Source organism: Nicotiana attenuata, chromosome 3, assembly GCF_001879085.1.
Source record: "Nicotiana attenuata strain UT chromosome 3, NIATTr2, whole genome shotgun sequence".
Taxonomy (NCBI): Eukaryota; Viridiplantae; Streptophyta; class Magnoliopsida; order Solanales; family Solanaceae; genus Nicotiana; species Nicotiana attenuata.
In genome coordinates, this window is record NC_031991.1 from 687641 (window position 1) to 696251 (window position 8611).

An 8611-nucleotide genomic window follows, 5' to 3' on the forward strand; every position below is an offset into this window, starting at 1 on the left:
TTGAAAAGGGTTGATGAAGAAGACAAGTGTCTACAAGTTGAAGACTTCATAAAATTAGAGAAGAGAGGACATCACTGTTACTTCTACATATTTTTATTCTACCATCACATTAGTATAGTTCTATGTAATATCATCACAGAGTATGTTATAAACTCTGTGATGATCATAGAATATCTAGTGCTAGCTAGTTCTTTCTTTTTACATGCATGCTAGTAGGTGAGGCTTTTTATTTGCCTCAATAGGATTAGTAAGGTAAGATTTAGCCCTGTTAGTGTTGCTCTAGCCCTATGCCTTTGGAAAGATATCCAAATGGCTATGAGATTATATGCCCTCGTGAGACTTTGTCGGCAACTACACCATGATTCCTCTACATGAGGCTGCCATAAGGGCATTGTGAGGCGCAGAGGAGTGATTATATAGCCAAGCAATAGAGGCAAAAAAAAATCAGGAGAATATGCAATCAGAATTACTCCAAATGAGACAATTAATGCGCAAATGTGCTCCTAATGCATCTATGCCTCAAAGCAGCAATGACACCTTGGGTGAACAGGTAACTCCATTTAATAAACTTTAGATATTTTAATTGTAATTCTAATCATATAAAAGTATTGTTATTTAACATGTTAATAGTTATTAGATCCCCGACGCCAATAGTGGACATGAACGAGTACCACAAACATCAAGAATGCCTAGTGTTGCTGAAAATGCTCAACCTTCTCATGGTACTACTCATCTTTGTCCTTCGTCGCTACTGTTTGAGTTTTCCTCCTTCGATTTTTATTAATTTGTTGTTGTATTTGGGCTTATAATTCATGTCACATGCATTTTGTACATAGAACGGTGGAGGAGTCAATTCCCTAACTAATTCTATTACTCATCAGACTGTTTAATGCTTCAGTAGGTAGTTGTTGAGTTTAATTCTTCCGCCCCTAAAGCTACCAGCTACTCTATTTCTAGCTTTGCTCCTATGACTCCTCAAAAAGTTGATATGTCATTCTTAAAGATCATAGTGAGTTATCTAATGTGGCTGAACTTGTGCGTTATTGAGGAAAACTGGGTAGTATCCTGTCTTATCCTTCCAGTTGTTGTATGGCTCCTTAGTTTACTGGTTTTTATCTTAATAAAGAGAGTACTAGGGTGGTTTACAATGAGAACAGACCTTCTGAAGCTAAATGTATCGGTAGAAAATCCAGTCCCTAGTCTCTTTTTTGTCATCCATGCTTCCATGCTTGTGCATATTCTTGCTTTCCCTCCAATGGAATGAGTACTAAGTACTAATACCACCAATTGAAGGTTATTCAATAGATAAGGCATGGACACATAAAGGATCTGATGGAAGAAATGGAAAAGCAGCCAGTATTGGCAAATCAAATGTTAAGAACGAATGTCAGCTTATGTATTCTATATAGAATATTTTCTCAAGAGAATAAACAGAATACCTTCTTTTTTCAGAGTTGAGCATTCTGCATAGGCTGTTCCATATACATCCTGATCTATGTCGCTGATTTCCTCATGAACGTTCGTAGATTCAAGTGCAGAATTTGGACACCCTGTTTCATCAGTCTGTATTGGTTCATTCAGGTCAAACAAAAGAAAGGTACCCCTAGGAGTTGAGTTAGAAATCGAAGAATCTCCAGGATTAACAAAGTTGACTTTTGAACTATGTTGAGGTTGTGTCGACGCCCCCTTTTTCTAAGGCGAAATCGGGTTTACGACACTTGGGAGGACAACTCGTTCCCTTTTGGGAATTGGGTTTTTGGATTTGAAGAGTCGCCACCTAATGATTAAAGTGCATTAGGACACTAAAAGGATTTGAGTTGAATAACCAGAGTTTGGGTAAGGGCTAGAAATTATCTCGAGGGGAAGGTGTTAGGCACCCCTCAAGATCCACTAGTGTGGTTCCCGGCCATATTATAATTGTGACTTCACATAATCAAGTAAGCAATTAAGGGCTCAAATAGAAGAGGTTTGCATATAACATTGCAAATAAGTTGAAACTGTGAGGAAAATAAAGAGGGCGGAATTTATGAAAGATTTAAACAATTTATAAAGAAAGCAGATAAAAAAAAAAGGAAAGGGGGTCCTAGGTTTATGACTAATATGGATAACGTCAATGCAATATCCAGTAATCATTCCTCAGAAGAGGGGCTACATGAGATATTAGCGCATCGGTCATCATCTCCATATCTACCCTTCCCACCCCGTTAAGGTATTTAAAATGCGTGGGTTGGTCACGAATGCTTATTGCGTGCTATTACCCGTCCCGTCCTATAAGTCCTAGAGGGTATTCAGGACCACTATTCCTACAAGGTAAGGACTAGGCTGAACCCTTAGGCTTAAAGGACAAAATGCTAAGCGACATACATAACAAATAGGACCGCACATAAGGGAGCATACAAAGACAAATAAAGGCTCACAGATCCCTCCACAAGTGAACACGTAATTAGCACGTCTCAAACACATTTAAGGTCTCAAAGATGGGAGTAAAAAAAGACAGGAATGTTGAAGTTAAAATAGTAGGTTTCAAGAGGACAATTTTATAACTTATCGGGGAAAGCAGAAGGTTCAGTTAAGACTAAGTGACTTGAAGAATGTTCGATTTTCAGAAATACAACTAAAGACAGCAGTAAGATTTAGAAGTATACAGCAGTTTAGAAATTAGTAAAATATAAATAAGAAATCATTGAAACACATTTTTCTTTTTTTTTTTGAAAATAGAATGAGGACATTGAAGATACAGTAACTTGACGAGATCCCATAAGTATTCAAAATAGCACGATTCTGGGCAGAAAGGGTAACCCAGTAGTTCGAAAACATAATAGAACAAGCATCAGCGAGAGTAAACAGATGCACAATTTCGAGATTATTTCAAAATAGGGCGGGAGTTTTAGTAAAACGGAGTGAACTTCAGAGAGGCAAAACAAGAAGCAGAGTTCATAATGTTAAAGGAGGCTGATTGGTCCTAAACTGGTAAAACACGATTAATCAATTCTTATTGGGCCTAAAGTTTGCCTAGGCGTCGTATGTATTGCCTAATTGTCTTAAAGGGTGAACATGCATATTTGATCCCTTTTTTGTTTCAAAAGAGGTACACAAACAGTTAGCCGTACTTGTATTATTAGGTTAAGCATGCTAATCAGACGTTTGACAATTGCAACTCAGGCAGGTATGACACCTTAAGTAACAGGATGTCTAATGCACATAGGAGTTCCTAAAACATGATTTCTAAATGTTAATGAGAATGCAGCAACAGTTATTTGCTTATTACAATTATTGCTCGTTATTAACTGATCATGGTTGCAAGATGAACATGATAACAGGCTGAAAGTAAAGAACCTAAAGCACGATCTCTAGTGAATGAGATGCATGTCCTATACAGGTTATCTATTGTGCAGATAAGTAAATAAAATCCTATAAGCATGTTTTCTACCCATTATTTAAGCTAAGCATGCATAACCCCCCCTCCCCCATATTCACTATTCAGCCCCCAATCGTTTGTTTACAAATTATTACAAACCCATAGTATCTGAATTACAATAATAAAGAACAAAAAATAAGAAGTTATTCTATAGGGAGCCTTCAATCAGGCCCATTCTTCCAACCTCACTCCTTTCGAGTTTCACAGCCTTTGCCATGGTCTGGGTGCGGCAAAGCTCCCTAGGGTCCCATTGGATCCCTGGCCAATACCAGCACCCAAACACTTAACAAAATGTAGGACAGGTGCAGTGTGGGATTACCAGCCTTGTGTGTCAAAGTTCAGTGGGCACTCAGAGGCACCCAAAGCAATGCTCACACGAAGGGGGTAGAACCTATCTTCTAAGAGTAGTGTGAAGTGCAGGAAGGAGAGGAAAGTTGATAAAAAAAAGAGTTTACACAGAGTTGGAGGGTTGCACACAAGGATAATGAGCAAAGGGGACAAATAGATCACATTAAACGATCACCAAAGGATACAGAGACTTAATACAAACTTACTAAGCATGGGTACACAAAATCAAAAGAGTTTAAAGAGACTTTGAAATGGTCAGATTTAGACATAAAAGTAAATAATAACAGCATGTAGTCATAACAGGTAGGATTAGGAACAAGCAGTGGTCATGAGCATACGAGTATCAACAGGTAAAACAGGAATCAATCACATGTTGCACAGCAGAAGCATAAGTAGAAAACAATTAGGAATAGAACACACTGAAGTAGTAATAACCATATTGGTTTGGAACATGGAATTTAATCAGAACATACCAGTAATAAGAGAACACAGCAGAATGCAAGAGCCAAGTATAAGCACAATATTAGCCTTAGCTTTTCAGCTGGCTAATGATAGTCAGGAGCAGGGAACAGAGCAAAAGAGATAAGTAACACAAGAGAGAGAGAGCAATGTGATTGCTGTGTGTATTTGTGATATGCAAGGTGTTCGTGTTTTTTCAAAAAGAGAATGGGGGTACTTATAGTACTGAATACAAGTAAACAAACAAGGTAGCAGTCCCTAATTAAGGAACTGGCATCAATCATAATCAAATCAGTATATGGACTCCCCTTTGATTAAGGAATCAAAGTCAAACGGTAATAAGCAGTTATTTAAAAGGAAAGAAATCACAAAGCATGGTATGATCACATAAGGAAACAGAATAGCATAAAGTATGCAATAAAGACTAGGTACATGATATTCTAATTAGGGAAATAGGTCAGGCAAATCAATCAACATATTTGTGCACACATATAGGGCAAAAATACCACTTTAATTCTGGAAAATAGTTTTCAAAATAATGAACGAGATTGAAAACCTAGGAAATCAGTATTAATCGAGGAAAGTATCCCACAAATTAAGGAAGCAATTTTGAAATCAGTACCAAACCATAAGGAAAATATGTAGAATCACAATATAAGGCAAGTATCATAGTCTCAAAGAGGGCTTGCAAGAATCAGTATAAAACCACCATGTAAATAATCAGAGAATCCTAAGCGAAGAGCACAGAATGGTAGGGGAATGGAACGCTAGCAACAAAACTAAAGCAAAGAGCACGGAACTCAGAGAAGAACTCAGAAGAACACACAATCGAACAAATAATACAAACACAAACATATAAAGCTAGGGTTTCATCAGACTTAAGCAAAAAATGTTTAGAAATAGTACTGAAAATCACGAATTAGTACTCAGAAACAGAAAATAAAGTGATTTTAAAAAGGGGTTCAGAAACCCTAGTTTCAAAAAGGGAGCAAAATATTTAAAACTTGAGCAATCGTAAAGATCGAGTAGAGAGTAGTGCAAAACATAAAGGCGTTAGTTAGAAAAAAAATGTTAAAAAAAACAGATATTCAAGAGGTTTGGGTCGAGATTAGGGTTTCATAAGAACCAGTGAGAAGTAAGAGAAACCTGGCTGTGAAACTTAGTAATAATGGTGTTCATAGCACCATCGGACCATAACCCATCGGAGAAAGGCCGAAAACAGACCCAGGCAAAGCTTCAGTGACCATCTCGTGTGGTGGAGGCTTCAGGGGTCTCAAGGATAGAGGGAATTGGCGGGATAAGGTTTCACGGCGGCTGGTGATCGAAAGAGGTGAGGCTGGAGGTGGCCGCAGAGAGGGTGAAGGCCATCGGAGAAGAAGAACCAGAAGGTTCTAGAGAGAAGGAGGAGGGGAAGAGACGAAGTAGAGAGAGAGACCGGTCTCGAAGACTGAGGGGTCAAAGGGGGGTAGTTAGAATTTAATTAAGGAAAAAGGATCTAGGCCGTTGATCTTATTTGATCTATGGCTCAGATTAATTCGGAGCTGGGCCGGGTTGGATTAGAGATTGGGCTAGGGCGAATTTAATTGGGTATTGGGTCACTTAGGTTAATTTAAAATCTGATGGGGTGGGTTAAAATTGGGGCTAAAATTGCAATAATAATAGGCTAGGTATTAAATAGCCAATTTCTCCCTTTTATTTTATATAAAATAGTAAAATGATTTTAAAAACAAATTAAAAGCACTCAAATAATTAATAATGTATAAGTATTAATCTAAAAATACTGAAAATGATTTTATAATTGCAAAATGCTGTTAATCGTAATATAGCCTGTAATTGCAATTTATGCAATTTAACTTAGAAAATACCAAACAGATTTGTAAAAATATGCAAAAAATCACCTTAACAATATCTTGGTGTAATATGAGAATGGAAATAAATTATTCACCAAAAATGATAATCTGGGAATAATTATTGGATTTTGTACTGCTAAAATAGACAATAAATTAATTTAAAAAATCTTAAAAAGTTAGGAAAACAATACCAAAACTCTTGGGCATGCTTATATGTGCATACTCATGCTATTTTGAGAATATTTGAGTATTAAAAATACATAGGGAAAAATTGGGTATCAACAGCTGCCCCTCTTTACCCGAGAAGGATGAAAGAGTTGTCGGGTAAAGATATGATGGCCAATTTTGACCGAAAGAAACGATTTGAAAAGATTTGACCGAGCTATGGTTTCTGAGCTGGCTATATATCACTGGTCTTATAGGAATCAGGCCATATGTAGTTCAGGGTCCACTGACGGAATATGTCGATGGAGGTTTTTTTGTTGTTTTGAAAAGAACGGACGAGATGTTTAGGTTGAGAAAAGGTGGTTGAAGTCTGATAGGCTGCGGAGACCGGAGCGGGATCGCTCCTGCTGAGACGGCTGTTGATAGCCGGTGTACCTGCAAATGAATAATACCAGCATATATGGTGCATAAATTTAAACATGATGCAAGTTCCCATTGGACCATGAATGTTGTCTTTGGGCGGTTAGGATGACGTCCTTGGACCATGACGTCCTGGGCCATGAAGCGTGTAATAAAGGATTCGCAGGCTATGAAATGATGTTCTCGGCCATGAGGATGATGCCTCCGAACCATGATGCCTTTGAATAATGATAAGCGAAAGATAAAAGTGGGGTCCTCAGGCCATGGCATGGCGTTCTCGAGCTATGAAAATGGTGCCTCCGAACAATGACGCCTTTGGATAACTTGGCGATCTTTCAGCCCATGAAATACGGGGTTTGGCATTCTTTCAGCCGATGCAAGACTTAAATAAGAATGGCGATATTCTAGCCGATGTAAAGATTTAAATGAAATGGCGATATTCCAGCCGATGTAAAGACTTAACAATAAATGGCAATATTTCAGCCGATACAAGACTTAAAAGAAATGGAGATATTCCAGCCGATGTAAAGACTTAATAAAAAATGGCGATATTTCAGCCGATGTAAAGTGTAAATATAAATGGCGATCTTTCAGCCAATGCAAGACATAAATAAAAATGGCGATATTTCAGCCGATGCGGGATTTAAATGAACTGGTGATATTTCAGCCATGCAAAGAAGGAGACAGAGCTTAGTCTCGAAAGGCAGAAAGGTATCCTTATGCAATGCAGAGAAATGCAGATGAAGACAATGCTTAGTCTCGGAAGGCAGAAAGGTAGCCTTATGCAATGCAGAGAAATGCAGATGGAGACAATGCTTAGTCTCGGAAGGCAGAAAGGTAGCCTTATGCAATGCAAGAAATGCAGATGGAGACAATGCTTAGTCTCGGAAGGCAGAAAGGTAGCCTTATGCAATGCAAGAAATGTAAAAGGCAAGTAATGGTAAAATCTCTTAGCTGATAGCTTTATAGCTGGTCGATTGCTATATTGCGGCTGCTGGGGATGTCGTGTTTGGGTAGCAATTGCAAATAGGTGATGATTCTGAGAGTTGTATTCCCGAGAAGTATGAGTGCATAGATATATCTGATGATGTTACGATTTGAGTGCCTGTATCCAAAGAAAAATCGTGAGTTCTGAAAAAGAGGGGAAGGTTAGTTCGTATCCCCATGGACTTTGCTCGTCCTGCTCGGCCCTTGTCTCGGTGATACTGTGGTATCCTTGGGGTAGCGTTGCTAAACAAAACAATCTTTGATAACGGACATGCATGATTTAGTGAAAAATGTAACGTAATCATATAATTAAAAAAAAGAATAGTTTTCTTTTAGATGAACCGACGACTGCGACGCGGTTCAAGACATTGCAACCTCCCATTTTGGAATTTTGAGGGTCCTCCTCAAAATTCTGCCCCAGCTTACTGGGTTGGTGATTCCAACGGCTGGGTGCGATGATTGGCTGAAGATCGACTTCGGAATTTTGAGGGTCCTCCTCAAAATTCTGCCCTAGTTTCCAATATCGGGGGGAAATGAAAATTTTATTGAATTGTGACCGAACCCAGAAGGTTGCCTACGTATCCCCTCTTAAACGAGAATCAGGTCAGACGTAGTTCAAATTACATCATAAAGAAATCATAAATGGCTACACATAGTATCGCTTCACTGCATCTGAATTGATCGGCTTTGGCCAAACTTCTCCGTCATTTCTGCAAGTATGAGGGCTCCTCCTGTTAGAACCCGATGAACCATGTACGGACCTTGCCAATTGGGAGAGAATTTCCCTTTGGCTTCATCTTGATGCGGGAATATTTTCTTCAACACCAGCTGCCCCGGTGTAAATTGTCTCGGCTTGACTCTTTTGTTGAAGGCTCGTGACATTCTGTTCTGATACAATTGACCATGGCAAACTGCGTTCATCCTTTTTCCATCTATAAGAGCTAGCTGCTCGTAGCGACTTTTT